The sequence below is a fragment of the Papaver somniferum genome, chromosome 7 (genome assembly GCF_003573695.1).
Source record: "Papaver somniferum cultivar HN1 chromosome 7, ASM357369v1, whole genome shotgun sequence".
NCBI classification, from domain to species: Eukaryota; Viridiplantae; Streptophyta; class Magnoliopsida; order Ranunculales; family Papaveraceae; genus Papaver; species Papaver somniferum.
The window spans coordinates 261,283,421-261,299,015 of NC_039364.1; positions in this window are offsets into that span (position 1 = coordinate 261,283,421).

Here is a 15,595-nt window from a genome sequence, read left to right on the forward strand (position 1 = left end):
GGCTAGCTAAGACAGAAAAAATCCATTGTAATTCTGACATCAATAAAACATCACTCCCGAAGGAGCTTCATCCGTGGATGTAGGCAAAATTTGCCGAACCACGTTAAATTCGTGTGCCTGTCATTCTTGATTATTTCCTGTTATTAATCCTATTTTCATCAACAACACCAGTTTAACCGTGTTCTGTGCCTGAAAATATTCCTGGGGTACAAACATTGATATATGTCGGAAGAAATCTCCCAAAGGGCTTATGAGATCTTTGCAGCAAACTGGTTGCACTCATTTACGGGAGTTATATTGTCAGGGATTAACTTCTCAAAGTAGCCAGGTTGAACATGATTGAGAATTCACCGAATTACAGGTTTTTTAACAATACAGATTCTGGGTCAAAGAGGAATGTTAGATATTTTTAACGACAAAGAATTCTGATGGATTTTTCTTATAATACTTGTTCCTGTATTTGTCATCTGTATATATTTTAGTTTGAAGCAGCTGGCGTACTGGATAGTGGGATTTTTCCTTATTTCATGTGGAAGTCAAGCGACATGAAAAACAACAAAATTAGTCGTTTTAATGGAAACTTGCAGATGTAAACTTTTTGTATTTCTTCTAGTCTTAAATCAGGAAGTGTTATTTTAGTAAGCCTTGCCATCACCAATTGCTATCACATATAGCTGTTAAGTGTTGAGTTACTTTTAGTGTCATAATATTACTGCAACATCTGGAAGTTGAAAAAAGACTCATTTTGTATTTATTTTTATAAATTAAATATTTTTACTGTGGGTAAAGTATGTTGACTTGGTCAAATTGTAATATTTTGGATATTTGTTTTGGGCATCCTCAGTAACTTATGCTGGTTGGTCTCTGAATTCTAACAACGCGAGCCTTGCCTAAATTATAAGCTTGAAGTAACTCTTATGTGTAGGAGGGTTTGTCACTTTGTTGTAGGAACTCAAATTTCCAGTAGGTGTAAAGTTGTTGGGATAACAGTGATGTTTGTGTTTTAATTAACCGAGCAAAAACTTTCCGTAACTTGCAGAACGTGCTTGTTTTTCAAAATTTAGCTGTTTAAAGTCATTACAAGAGGGGACTCAGATGAGTTTTACAAGAAGCTTATAGATTCAAAACAAGTCTATCACTTTGTTTCCGTCTTTTCATCGTGTTAAATTTCCTTGCTCATCAGTCTTTGTTTTTGTGTTAGGGACTTGTTTTGTCGATCCATCATGCAAGCAAAGGGAGTACTAGAGTTTATCTACTCTATACAATAGTTAAACTTCAGGTTCAGAATCTTTAAACCAGGGTACAGTTTTCCAGCCACTATCTTAGCAAAAAAAAATTTATAAACCATCTTGGCATTGCTTTCGAGAAGCAAAAAGTTCTTACTGAAGCTACCGATAGCATCCAAACAAAATATGTAGGCTCTTTTGCCATTTTCTTTTTTTGCTCGTCAACTGCAATCCAAGTATCAGGTTTAGGGGCAGCTGTAACGTGTACCACCTAAGGAAAAGATTTGCAGATTGGGTAGTTAATATTAGAGGCTGTTAGAGTATACAAATATTATATGGAAAGTTTTAGTATTTAGAGTTATATTTAGCGTTTGATATATTTAGTATGAATTGATTTACAAATATTAGTCTTGCATACCAAGTTATGGTATCACTATATATACCTTATGGGTTCTCAATGTAAATCATCTCATTCAATAATACAATTCTCTTTTATCATAATATCTAGTAGTTCTGTCTTGGTATCTTGGTATCAGAAGGTTCGATCCGGACCTGTTGCCCACTTCGTTTTCTTTTCTAACCGGCGGCGGTAGCCTTCAATGATACCATCCGCCGGATCTTTTCTCCGTTGCTATATGATTAGTTTTTCTTATTAGGTTTTTTATTTTTTAGGTTTATCATCTACAAAACCTTTCTCTCCTATTTTCTCTTGAAGTTCTCCTCACTGACACCATCTTCATCCATTCTCCCAATTCTTCTTTTACTTTACGGATGAACTTTCGAGCCGAATCAGAGCTTCGTCCATTCTCCTCTTTATCTGTTCCATCTCCACTTTTCCCAACTGTTTTCGTCCCACTTGCTTTCTTTTCCATCTGTGTTGCTTACGTCCAGTAGTATACACACATCTCCCTACGTATACAGTACCCCCTTCTCTTATTCATTGTTTATTTCTTTCCATATTATATTATTAATCCTAAGCCCCCGCTCAACCTATAATAATTCCATTATCACATCGGCTCCTTGTGTATGTCCGTAGACATCATCCCTTCTCATCTCCCTACTGTTCGTCCAGGACCCTACTTCTTTGCATGGTCAAATCCTACTTCTACAATCAGTACTCCATTCCTCTTATCAATTAATTAATTGATCCCATATATCACTTTCCTTCTTAACTTTTCTATTATTTTTCCTTGTCATAAAACAGTAAAAAAAAGCAAGCCTTCGCGCTTCTTCCGTACAGTAACCCTCTTATCTCATCACTTCTTTGTTTCTTAACCCTTACAACAGAACCAACTTAGTTCCTCGTCTTCAATCATCCTCAGGGCACCAAGAATCTTCACCATAGCCTCCTTCATCTAATCTTTCCGACCACCACATTATAGCGTCCACTCCATCTTAAACGTCAAAACTCCACTTTCCAAGCCCCGAGCCCGATAGCCACTTAGGCCTAACCAACACCTATCATATCCATTCTTTGTCAAATTTCCTTCTCTTTTCTCTTATAGATGATTCTTATATGCTCCATCAATGGTTATGTTATTTTCGCTTGGCGGTTCTCCGAATCGATATTCTTTTTAATGGTGACACGCTTCTTCTTATACTTCTCGGGCGTTTATTGGCACCGCACTTCATCAACAACTTTCATGGCCAATCTCATGCGGTTTTTCCAATCCCCATGAGATTGAGGGAGGGTGTTAGAGTATACAAATATTATATGGAAAGTTTTAGTATTTAGAGTTATATTTAGCGTTTGATATATTTAGTATGAATTGATTTACAAGTATTAGTCTTGCATACCAAGTTATGGTATCACTATATATACCTTATGGGTTCTCAATGTAAATCATCTCAGTCAATAATACAATTCTCTTTTATCATAATATCTAGTAGTTCTGTCTGAGGCACCTGTTGTAGATGCAACTAGAGCTGGCAAACCAGCCAAAAACCCGCAAGTTGACCCGGCCCGGCCCGTGAAAACCCGCGCCCGTCCAGGCTGGGTCCTAAACAAACCGGGCGCGGGTTGGAGAAATAGCGGCTTGTGCGAAAACGGGCTAACCCGTCCCGGCCGTAAAACTGCAGGTTCAACCCGTTAAACCACAATTCCGTTTACCCACAGATTATTACGCGTGTCCCCTGACTCACCTTTGTATAACCCACAATAGATTACGCGTGTCCCCCTAATTCCCCTTCGTATAAAAACGAGAAAAACCCTAGCAGTTGTCCTTCTTCTTATCTTTCTTCCTTTCTTCTTCTTCGTCCGCCTCCGCCACCACATTGCAGACTGCAGTTGTTACCTTCTTCTTTTCTTTCTTCATTTCTTTTTGTTCTACAATCTCCACAGTCCACACTCCACAGATCTAAGGTAGTTCCATCTAATTTATATTCTCTGAATTTGTTGATTTTTAAATTATTCAGCTAATTTGTATTCTCTGATGAAGTTTTGGTGTTTCTCAATGATACAATCGTGATTATTTAAGTTCAGTTGAGTGTACTTTTTGTTGGGTTTTGGATTCTTGTTGACTGAGGGTTTCAAGTTTCAACTTCTGATCTTTGTCATAAACTCATAATCTTCATTTTATTTTTCACTTTTGCAGGTTAGTAATAATTGATATAACTTGTACTGGAATTGACGACAATCAGATTCTCAGAAAGTAAGTAAAACCCTAAATTTACTTGAAATGATATGGAGTCTGGAATCTGGATCAGTAGATGTACACAATTTACCCTATTACGAAGTACCCCATCTTTCTGCAACTTTTAATAGGTTCTTCTAGCAGAAAGAACTTCAATACCCAATAATATTTTCTGTAGAGCGAGTCTTTTTTGTGTTTCAATTCTGATTGAGTTATTATAGATTCAATGATGAAGCTATTATTGTTTGTAATGAATGAAAAGCTCTGTGTGTGTTTGGTTGCAGTGGTCGATGCTACATGGTTTTCAAATGGTGGTGATGTTGGGATGTTGTTTGAATGAAATGGTTTGAGCTGAACTGTAGAAGGTATGGCTTATGCTGTCCTTGATGAATAATGGCAGGTGCTGGATGAAATGAAGTTGGATGAATTGTCCCTGTGCAGCCCCGGCCCGCCCGTTTGCCAGCTCTAGATGCAACCCTCTTTCTAGGTCTCTCGTTGAAGTGGAGTAGCGGATCCATGCTTAATGATTTTATTATTTTTTTGTTCGGGTTTAAATTCATTTGGGATTTATCCATTTCCAGCCTGAATGGGATGGTGTGGCAATAGTAAAGGCTGCAGACTGTGTCTATCGACACCAAAGCCCTCGGTCTTCTCTGAGGTTAGCTAATGTTTTCAACGAGCAAATTTTAACTCAAAAGGCGTGGGCAAATTTTATTTTTATATATCATAAAATTTTAAATTCCAACAACGTTTTTACTCAAGTTAATTTAGTTTGAGTGTAATAAAATAATAATCTTAGCAGTTTTAACAACAGGATTTATAATCAAAACTGCAATCATATCGTCGGTACCACTGCAACGGCATCTGAACCCGGTTAATCCTACATTTCATCTTGATTCACCTGTTGTTGCTTATTAATGCTTTACCAATGTCTGGCATATTCTTTGTTCAACCAAATTCCTTATGACTAAATTCTTCTAGACTTGCTTCGAGTCCTTTGAGAAATAGGAGCAGATCGGCGAATGATCCACGAGTCCCACATGCAACAGGATTAGAAGCAGAAGGGAGTGGAGTAGCGGGAGAAGGTGGAGAACTTACTATCACTGCATTTGGATCAGCTTGTGCAGCATCTTCCTCTCCCACTCTCTTTACCTTCTTCAGCATGCCTTGCAACGGCCATGGCGGTTTCTCCAGCTTTTTTTGTAGTGCACTAGTGTATCTACTGACCACCCACCAGAATCGAGCAGTAGAATCACTTTTTTCATCTTCCAACTTTGCTTTGGTTTCTATTTGAGAAAGTTGTGCTTGCAGCTCCTCAAGTAATCGAACAGCTTCCTTCTTGTCCATGCTCTCTTGGGCATCCTGCTTTACTTGGGAAGGACGCAATAGATCTATCGTGCGTTTCTGACAGGGAGTGAATAATGTAAAATATTGGGGCACCTCTCTGTGGTAAGGAACCTGTTTACATATAAAAACGAAGAGTTAAGCTTAAATCTACTGAATGATATAAACGGAGGATTAATCGACTAAATTAGAACTAACTTGTCCTAAGACTTAATAATAATTTGACTGTTTGATGGATCCGACAATAATAATAACAACTATTTGCCAAAAGTAAGATGCTTCAAACCTTTTGTATCAAGTCCACTAAAACACCATGAGCTGACTCATTGAAGTCATTGGCGGCATGGTTGTAACACTTTATCTGATGGCGCAGAGCAGCCTTCAGCTCCTTCATCTTCTCGAACTCTAACTGGAGATCGGCACGGCTTAGTTCTTCTACATCATATGCCTCAGCATCAGAAAATTCGTCGATGGTCTTGTATTTTGAATGCTTTTCTAAAAGAGCATGGACTTCCTCCGGGAATCTTATCATCTTTTCTAAATAACTAGAATAATGGTAACCACGATCTTCTGATAAAACCATCTTCTTCGACTCAACACCCAACAATAATATGTACTAACAGAATAGCTAGATTGGATTTCAATGAGTTCTACAGGTGAGACCGTGAGGTATTTATATAGCTTTAACTATTTCCGAAACTATCAAGAACAAAGCAACAGCTCCGGGCAATTTAAAGAAATATGAAAAACAAAAGGAAACTCGAATCAATCGACAAGGTGCGGTGCTTTCCTCTTGTGGTTGGTTTTTTTTTTTTTGGAAAGTCTCTGTAGGTTACCTATATTTCTTCTTCGGATGATGATGTAAAGGGAGGGCACTTCCCCGTATCGTAAGGCCCCCAACTAGTTTCTATACAAGTCTTTGCCTTTGGTCTAAAGACCAATGTTGACCTGTGTTGACCCAGTTAAGCCTATTTTTATTTCTTGTGTTTTTGATGATCTTCGGTTTACTATTCAAATTGTGCGTTTCTGCTTCAACTTTTGCTTTGGATTCAGATGGAGCGTAGTTCTTGCTCCACCACGATAAAAACATTCTCAAGCTCATGACAAAATTACTCAGATGACATGACCATGGTTCCTTCCAACAAATGCGACAGGAACACAAGAGCAACGTTTGATTTGCACAAGCTGAATTCTCATATACAAGTCCCATCCCATGCTTCAGTTATAGGTGACTTACTCATAGTTGAAATGGTTTGGAACATGCATGGCCCAAACCATGCTAGCATCACTGGGAATTTATGGAAGGAACACTCGCACCTTTGAAGTGAAACAGAAACCAAGTGGTGTAACTCAAATGTCGTTGTTTATTTATTTTGAGTCTGATCACAAATCATAATAATTTTATTTGTTTGTGCCTTATAAGGTGTTATTTCTTGTCTTTGTAGGGAAACAATGCTAGAATTTCCTGTGGCTGTCTTTGCCCTTCTTTTTGGAAGTGAACTCTTTGAGGATTACGTTGGACATGTAGCTGTGGCTTCAATGGCATCCTCTGACCTAGCTGGTGAAAAGGATACTGCTGAAAAAGTTCAAGACAGAACGAAGGCAAGTATGTTCAGATTTTTAGTGTTCTCTATTTTTGGCTAGTTAATATTCTTTAGTAAGTAATTTTTCTTTTGCTAGCATTACGGGCATGTGTTTAGTTCACTAGTTCGGTACCCCTAACATTTCCACCTGTGGATGGTGGGTTCAGAAGTTTTAGAATGGGACTACACATGTTTAGTAATACACCCTTCCACAAAATCTGCTGTTAGATCATCTCTTTATGGATCCTAAGCCACGTAGCAGTGGCCACAAAGAGTGGTGTGATCCCTTCTCATCCATATAGCAGCACATTTAATACATGTCTATAGTAACAGGTAAAATAGTTTCATCCAACATCGTGAGAACAGTTTGATATTCCTACACTCTCAATGCATATAATGAAAACAGTCTGGTATTGGTTTCAGTCAGCATCACGAAAATAATCTGAATTCCAGTCATATCCTCGTACAGCAAGACGAATGTATAATAAAAAACTAATGAGCACTGCCGATGTTTTTATTTGCCTTTCTGAAGTAGAGTTCATGTATAAATGTCTCCAGTGACTACACGACAAATTCATGCTGAAAGCTGATTCCGAAAGTCTATCCCTGTTGTATTGTTACGTATTATCAACTCACAAGCCAGTGCCATTGCAAAGAATGACTCCAGTATCCGCACCTCTTAGGTTATCGTAGATGGGTCTGTTTGCTATCTAATAAATTGTCACCAAATCTGCATCCTTTAGTAAAACTTATCGGAAATATTTAGCATTTTGGCTTAGCAAAGTATCAAAGTTTTTACATTTCTGTAAGGATTATATGCAGAAGTAGGCCTGGTCTGGACCCTCATTTTCATTTCTAGACCACTTTTTTTATTTCTTGCAAAACTAGGCAAGTTAAACGGATTCCATCCACTTTAACCATTTCGGTCAATTTATCGCGTTGACTTGTCAATATCTCGCCAAAATATCATATAGGGAGACCTCATACATGTGGTAAGATTACTGAAATGTCCTTCACACGTGTGTGTCAGTCACGTGTTCGATCTCATTCATTCTTCTTCTTCTTATCTTCTTCTTCTTTGTTTTCTTCTCCTTCCGTTTTCTTTCTTCTGTTCAAATTAGTGAAGAGAGGATTTGGAATTAAATTAGGGTTTCACTGAAAAGATTTGTAGGAAGAAATTGATGATGGTTCTGAAATTGATTGAACATGGGAATTCGAGAAAAAGGGTTTGATAGAAATTGAGAAGCAAAGTAGATTAAGGTTCAGTTTGTGAAGAAAGTATTGATGGTGTTTGGAAGTGATGGTTTCGATAATCGAAGGCTAGGGTTGTATTCGAACTGAAATTGGGTTCTTGGTGCTGGTTTTGAATGATTCTGCTGGTGTTGATTGTTCGAATTGGAGATGGATTGATAGAATATGAAGTTAGGGTTTGGATTGAGAAGCTGAGCAGTAAATGAAGAACTGGGTACTGTTGATTTGGTGGATACCGTTGGGATTGAATGGAAGAAATTGAAGTTCTGTGTGTGTGATTCAATGTCAGGTCAATCGAAGAACGAGAAGATACTGTTAACGTGGATTAAGAGGAATCTGATGCTGCTACTCATTGCAGTATGACATGAACTGAAGTGTAGAGATTTGCAGGTGGTGATTTCATTTGAGGTTAATGGTTTGGTTGCATCTGCAGTTGAGTGCCAGATGGTTTGTTGGTGGTATATGAATTGCGAGAAAGGTGTCACTGTTGTTGGAAATGAGCTGAGCTGCTGGTGATGGATACTGTGGTGGTCATGTGTGAGTTGCAATGAAGCTGAGAAAAGAGCATTTGGGTTGTTGTGCTCCAAGGATTGGTGGTGCTGATGTTTCCAAGGGTGAACTCAGAGAAGGTTTAGGTGATGCTTGAGGTTGCAGTTGAGCTAGGAGATGCAGTGATTTGAGTTTGGCAGCAAGGGGATAGTGTTGGTTGGCCTGGAGAGGAGCAGAAAAGTAGAATTGTTGCAGTAAGGCGTTGTGTTTGGTACACAAGAAGGTGGTTGATATTTTTGGTGATGTGATTTGCTCAAAAGAAGATGGGTTTGCAGTGCTCTTGAGGTGTTGATGCTTCTGGCAGTCGATTGAGCTGGTGGATTTGAAGATATGGTGGTGGCAGTCCTGGTGGTTATCAAGTTACTCAAGGGAGGTGAATTTGTGACAGTGCGTTAAGATGTCTGGAGTTGCAGTGCAGGTGTATGCTGAGCTTAATTAGAACCTGAGAACAAGATGGAAGAAGTGAAGTGCAGGCAGTTAGAGTTGCTGCTACAGAAGGTTGTGTATGAACTGTTGCAAGTGGATGGAGCTAAGTAGATGCATTACAGAGAAGGATTGAGTTGTTATAAAGTATTGGTTGTGGCAGTGATGGTTGAAACTGTTACAAGAGGAGTTGTGATTGCAGCGGAGTGATGCCGTGGTGAGATGAACTAACAAGAGCTGAGGGCAAGATGTAATTGCAGGGTTGTAACTGAAGTTGAAGCTGCGGAAATGATGAGATTACAAGGATGTAGAAGGCAGTGGATATTATGTTATTGTTGAAGCTGGTTTGGAGGCATACAGCTTAACCTGCAGCTGCAAACCCCATCAGCCAACTTTAACTCATTCTCTTGTGTTCAGACTTGTCCTGCACCTCAATATCAACACCAAGGCTATCTGACACCAAATCCTGGCACTCATTTCCTGCAACGTGAGCTACATCCACCACCTGCAACTAGTCTTCAATTCAGCCGCAACAACAACTTCTTCTTGACTCTCTGCTCTCCTGTAAAGCAATTCACTCTCCCAATGAGTTCCTCCATTCCAAACCATCAGTTGCAGCTCCTCTTCCTAAACAATTCCACCAACTCGACTGCACTTACACCTGATTCAACTAGCACCACCAGACACATCTCAATCACCAGCTGAAGCTCAACTGCACCAGCCAATACCAACAGTTACCAGATCCCTTCACTCTCTGATCTTCTTTGTAATATCAGCAAAACCAAATCCAAGTGAAACTCACAAGCCTGTGAGTCTTTAACTCCAACTCCATTCATTCTAACTGCAGCTACAACTTCAGGCCTAGCTCAGACCCTTTCCTGCAATATCCGGAATCAACTCCTTCTGTAGCTTCTTGCCTGTACCATCAACTCATTCCACTTTCAGTTGCACCAGTTCTCTTCTCATTTTCAGCTCACTGCCACAAGCTCAGCTCAATCATTCTTTGTTCCAACAGCAAACCATCATTAACTCGCATTCTCAGTCATTCTAACTGCAGCTCAGTTCATCATCTCAAGCCCTTGTAACATTCATGGCTCGTCTCCAACTAGAGTCAAATGCAGATTCAACCAAAATCCTTTGAGCACATCGCTAACAACATCATCTTCTTCTTCTTCTTAATTTCTCGATCTCTCTGTATTGGAATCACCCCAATTCTTCAAACCCATCTTCTATTTCATCTTCAGATCCCCTCTAAAACAGATCAACCAACCTCCATTGATGCTTCAATCAGCAGTTACAGACTTAAATTCCCATGAACAACACCACCAAACAACCACATGGCATATCCGAGCCCACGTAATCATTCCACATGGCATATCCGAGCCCACGTAAGCAATCCACATGGCATACTCGAGCCCACGTGTACAATTTTCATGTTGATTTAACTGAGTTAAATCAATGATATAACATTAAATCAGTGATACAAAGGACTTTTAGGTCTTTTTAGTTACACCTAACGGTGCTAACTTTCCATCCATCACTTTTGGTCAAAACTTGCCTACTTTAGCAATAAATAAAAAAAGTGGCCTAGAAATGAAAAGCACCAAAAAAACAGGCCTATTTTTGTAAAAAGCCCTTTCTGTAACCTCTCTATGATGACAAGTTTTTTACCTCAAGATAAGAGCACTATACTTTTATTTGAAAACATAAGCCTAAACTTCCTATATCATGGGAACATTTGGATTCCTTGGAATGTAAGCACATGAAGCACGTCCGAGTGTGGACTGGGTATATGACATTAATATATAGTGTTAAGGATAATTTTTCGTTTGAGGTTTGGCATTACTTTCTTACCAATGCTCATTTTACTGGCTCTTTGCAGTCGACAGTGTTGGAGGTTTTGAAAAATTGGAAAAGCTGTCAATCTTTCTGATCAAGCCAAGGAACTTTGGGACAGGCTACCTGCTAGGGTCACTGGTGGAAGGAACGGAATGCTCGTACCTTTGAAGTGAAACATAAACCAAGTGAAGCTATCATATCTGAGGTAAAAAAAATCGGACTATTCATCGGGTTTCCATCCATCCGTCCATACAACAAGGTGTTGCGATTCATCCGTCCATATAACTGGAGTCACAAGTTTTTTGATCCTTGTTGATTTTCCTGCAATTTTCGCTTTTGCGTTTGTGGGTGGATCTCTTGTTTAGACTCAGTGACTTCTCTTTTAATAATTGGAGATCTGGGTTGTATATTCGTTTCTATCAATACAATTTTACCATTATCGAGCAAAAAGAAGAAGGATATTTTTTTGTTCTCTGCATCATGGGTCTGATGATGATACAATGTAGCTTTTCTTCTGTTCTTCTCAGTTTCTGACCATCACAAGGAGTTTGCTTCTTGTTTCAGCGTTTATTGCATAAGCTCTTATCCCAAGATCTTGTCCAGTTTTGGACCAAACATAAAGCCGCTAAGGCACTAACAACAGTTTTGCTAAGAAAGTTTTCAAAAGTGGAAATCAGAGTTCTTTCGTACATGGTTGGAAATTGGACATGTTACCTGCATCCAACCTTGGTGTTTTGTTTTCTGTGTTGGTGATTCTTCTACCAACAGCTTCAAGAGCTTTCATACTGTCATTTTCAAACTGCACTTTGTGAAGGTTCAGATGACGTGTCCAGTTGATCGCCAGTGAAGCTGCACTTCCTCGACATCCTTTGTTGATTTTCCTGAGTTTTTGGCATTTCGTTCCTGTACATTATTTGTGAGACCAGCTGAGTCAAGGTTTTTATATTACATTTCCACTCAACTGAGGACTGGGCTTTTTCCTTGTCTTCATATGCCCCAGATTACCACATATGCCCCAGATTACCACCTCCATGTACTCAGGCCAAGTGTGGTTACAAAGTGCAACAATGAAGCATCATCAATTCTGCTGCCTCCATCACCATCTCCATGCTCTCAGTATGAGATAATTTCACATCTCCTTATTTTTTAACCACTTGGTTTTCAAGATCAGAAAGCAGGTTAATTTCTATAACCTCTTCCATGCCTTTTCCACTCTGGTCTTCATTTTCCTTCTCTTCTAATTCCTTATCAGTAACATCTTCAACTAGCGGCATTTCTATTGAATCGTCATTCAAATTTGAATTAGAGACAACGGTCATTTCAGGGACAAAAGGGACAATTTGTCCTTGATTCGTTTCAGATGGTCGAATCGGTACAAACATACATTTACCGAGTTGCGATCCTTCTTCCGATCCTTCCGCCACATCATCTCCTTCCACGTCATCTACTCCAGGTGTCGTGCCAGTCAACAACAACTGATTTTGCGCCTTATTAAAGGTAACCGAATTTTGAATTTCAAATTTTCTCATTGAATTATCAAAGTTACCTAATTCATGACTATAATCTAGCTCAGATAGCTTGATTTTCTCCTCATATGTCGGATCCCATTGAATAGTCACCACCACCTTCTTGCCGCCTATCTCCGTTGTCAGAACCGCCGGTATCTGACACAAATTTCATGTGACTGCTAGCTTGAAAAAATGAAACCCTTCCATTCATAGTGTTTCAGTAGCAATTCCTAAGAATTCACCCATTGATGCCTCATTCCCTATCTTTTTTAACAACTCAGAATTCCACTTCTCCTAAGCAAGACCTCTTATCTTCAGCCAATGTATTTCTTGAGTTATTTTCTCCACAGGAAAAAGAATATGTCGTTTTTCTTTGCCAGGATTAGTACTCACACTCACTTCCTTGTTCTTCTTATGCTGCACAGTTTTATCCACCAGATTCCCATCCCATTGCGATAATACAATGTTGGTATCCCTGTGCCTCCAACGCCTTGGAGTCCAAATCTTACTCCATTCCGTCTCCTCCAGAGTTATCAATGCTACTCCAAAAGATAATTCTTCAATCTCCAAGTATCTTTTGATCCCCGTATCTTTTTTGATCAAAACAACTACATAATTCCAACGAAGCTTCTTAGAAACCTTCACCACCGCAGTTCTTTTCAGTCTTGACTTAACAGAAGACAAAACTTCCGGAAAATCTTCCTCCATTGGTACCTCCTGAATCATCTTCTTCTGCAACCCTTGTCTCTCCAAAAATAACTCCAATGCCTCCGCCAATATGGACCAACAGCTTTTATTATCCCCACTTGGAATACATATACTATAAAATTTATCTTCCTCATATTCTTTACATCTATAAATCCTAACATACTCCCCTCCTAAATTCTCCTGAACCTTGATTAAAAAGATGTTATTCCCATCTGTTTCTTCAAATCTCAGTACCTTGGACTTCCCTTTGTAAACCGTGTTTAAGGTGTCAATCAACCAGTATGCTATCTCCTTTGAAAAATAAATCCAAGCTCTTGCACCTCCCCAACCACGTTCTAAAACTTTGATGATTTCCTTATTCCCCAATATCTCCTTTGGGGCAATTTTTTTTTAAAATAATAATAATTTAGGTCCTCCTAATTAAAGTATTAATCTGTTAACCTAAAAATAAACTAGTGTTAATTGATCACAAAATCATGATTTTTTTATTATTAAAAACATTAACCTAGAATCTGTAAATGTTCAGGCTCTCATAGACTGATCTAGGTTGATGTTCTGGATTCACAAAAAACACGAGGAGCCGGTGCATATTATTTATTAATTACACTATTTGATATAACCGGTAGTTCTGTATGTACATATAGACCGATTGTTATACAAGAATAATATTCAACCACCCTATCCAAACTGTGGTGGATTTCATTGGGCCGCTTATTCATAATTGGTAGCATGCGCAGCTAAATAATCTCCCACATAATGATGTCCAGCGCATCATAAACATCCATCTCCCCTAGATAATCCTCCGGATAGAATCATCTAGCCGTATTCGAAATTTGGAAATTACACCACCGCATCCGAATACAACTAATTAAGCCCTTCCCAGTGACCATGTTTCTGCGGACCTTACCATGTCAACTAAAAATAAAACTTTTCTTGTGGAAAGCCATCAACGAAGGTCATCCAACCTTGTCCATCTTACATCGCATCAACTTCACAAACTCAACATATGACCCCAATGCAACGCCAGACCCGAATCAGATGAGCACTTGCTTTTCTATTACCCGGTTTCAGTAACCACTCGCAACTCCCTAACCACATTGAAAAAGCGGGGGTCTAACAACCACACCCAATATTTCGCTTAACAATCTGTATGGAGTAACTCCAATAATACTTTCAAGAGAATCAACTAGACAGTCATATTCAATCTTAAGAAAAGTATATCAAAGAGTTATATCTCAATTTATCAATTCAATCTGCAATCAAGCAAATAGGAATTTGCATGCCCGATTGAATATAAGAATAACTAGACGGTATGAAAAATCAATATCCAAGTGTCAATCAATTTAATCAACAACCAAAGGTTAGATTCACAATTGATTAAACTGACGCACAACTGTGATATTTCAATTATATAAACAAATATAATGTGGAAAAGAAATAACACAAACACCATAAGTTTTGTTAACTACGAAACCGCAAATCAGAAAAACCACAAGACCTAGTCCAGATTTGAACACCACACTGTATTAATCCGCTATATACACTAGCATACTCTAAGTTAACTTCAGACTGGAATGTAGTTGAGCCCTAACCAATATTACACTGATCAAGGTACAATTGCACTCCTTAAGTCTCTGAATCCCAATAGGACTATACGCACTTGATTCCCTTAGCTGATCTCACCCAAAACTAAAAGTTGCTACGACCCAAAGTCGAAGACTTAATAAACCAACCTGTGACACAGAAAAGTCTATTGAATAGATAAATTTGTCTCCCATAGATATACCTATGAGTTTTATTCCGTCTTTTGATAAATCAAGGTGAACTGGAAGCAATTGATACCAGACTTTATATTCCCGAAGAACAACCTAGAAATATCAATCACCTCACAATAATCTTAATCGTATGGTAGCGAAAAAAGATATTGTGGAATCAGAAACGATGAGACGAAGATGTTTGTGACTACTTTTTATCTTGCCTATTGGAGATTAAATCTCGAGCCAATCTTAGAGAATATAGTACTCAATCAAGATAGAAAACAACAAGATCAGAACACGCAAATAAAGAGAAAATAGTTGGGTCTGGCTTCACAATCCCAATGAAGTCTTCAAGTCGTTAACCTACATGGTTTTGGAAAAAACCTAAGGTTAAAGAAGAATCGACTCTAGTCACAACTAGTATCACACGTGAGGTGTGAGTATCAGGTTTCCCAGTTGCTAGAGTTCTCCTTTATATAGTCTTCAAATCAGGGTTTGCAATCAATGTTATCTTGGTAACAAAGCGTTCAATATTCACCGTTAGATGAAAACCCGATTAGACTCAACATTGTTAGAGCAATGCTCGGTCGAACTCGCAAAAGTTGCTATCTCAAGCTTGTTATCAAGTTCATTGGTCAAAACTATAAGTCTTGATTTCTAATCTACTTATAACTAAGTCTCGAATTAGGATAGAAAGTGTAGTTGAGCATTAGACTTCACGGCGTTCATCGAGTGAAGACGGAGAAATACTAAAGGGAGATTGTGGAACTTCAT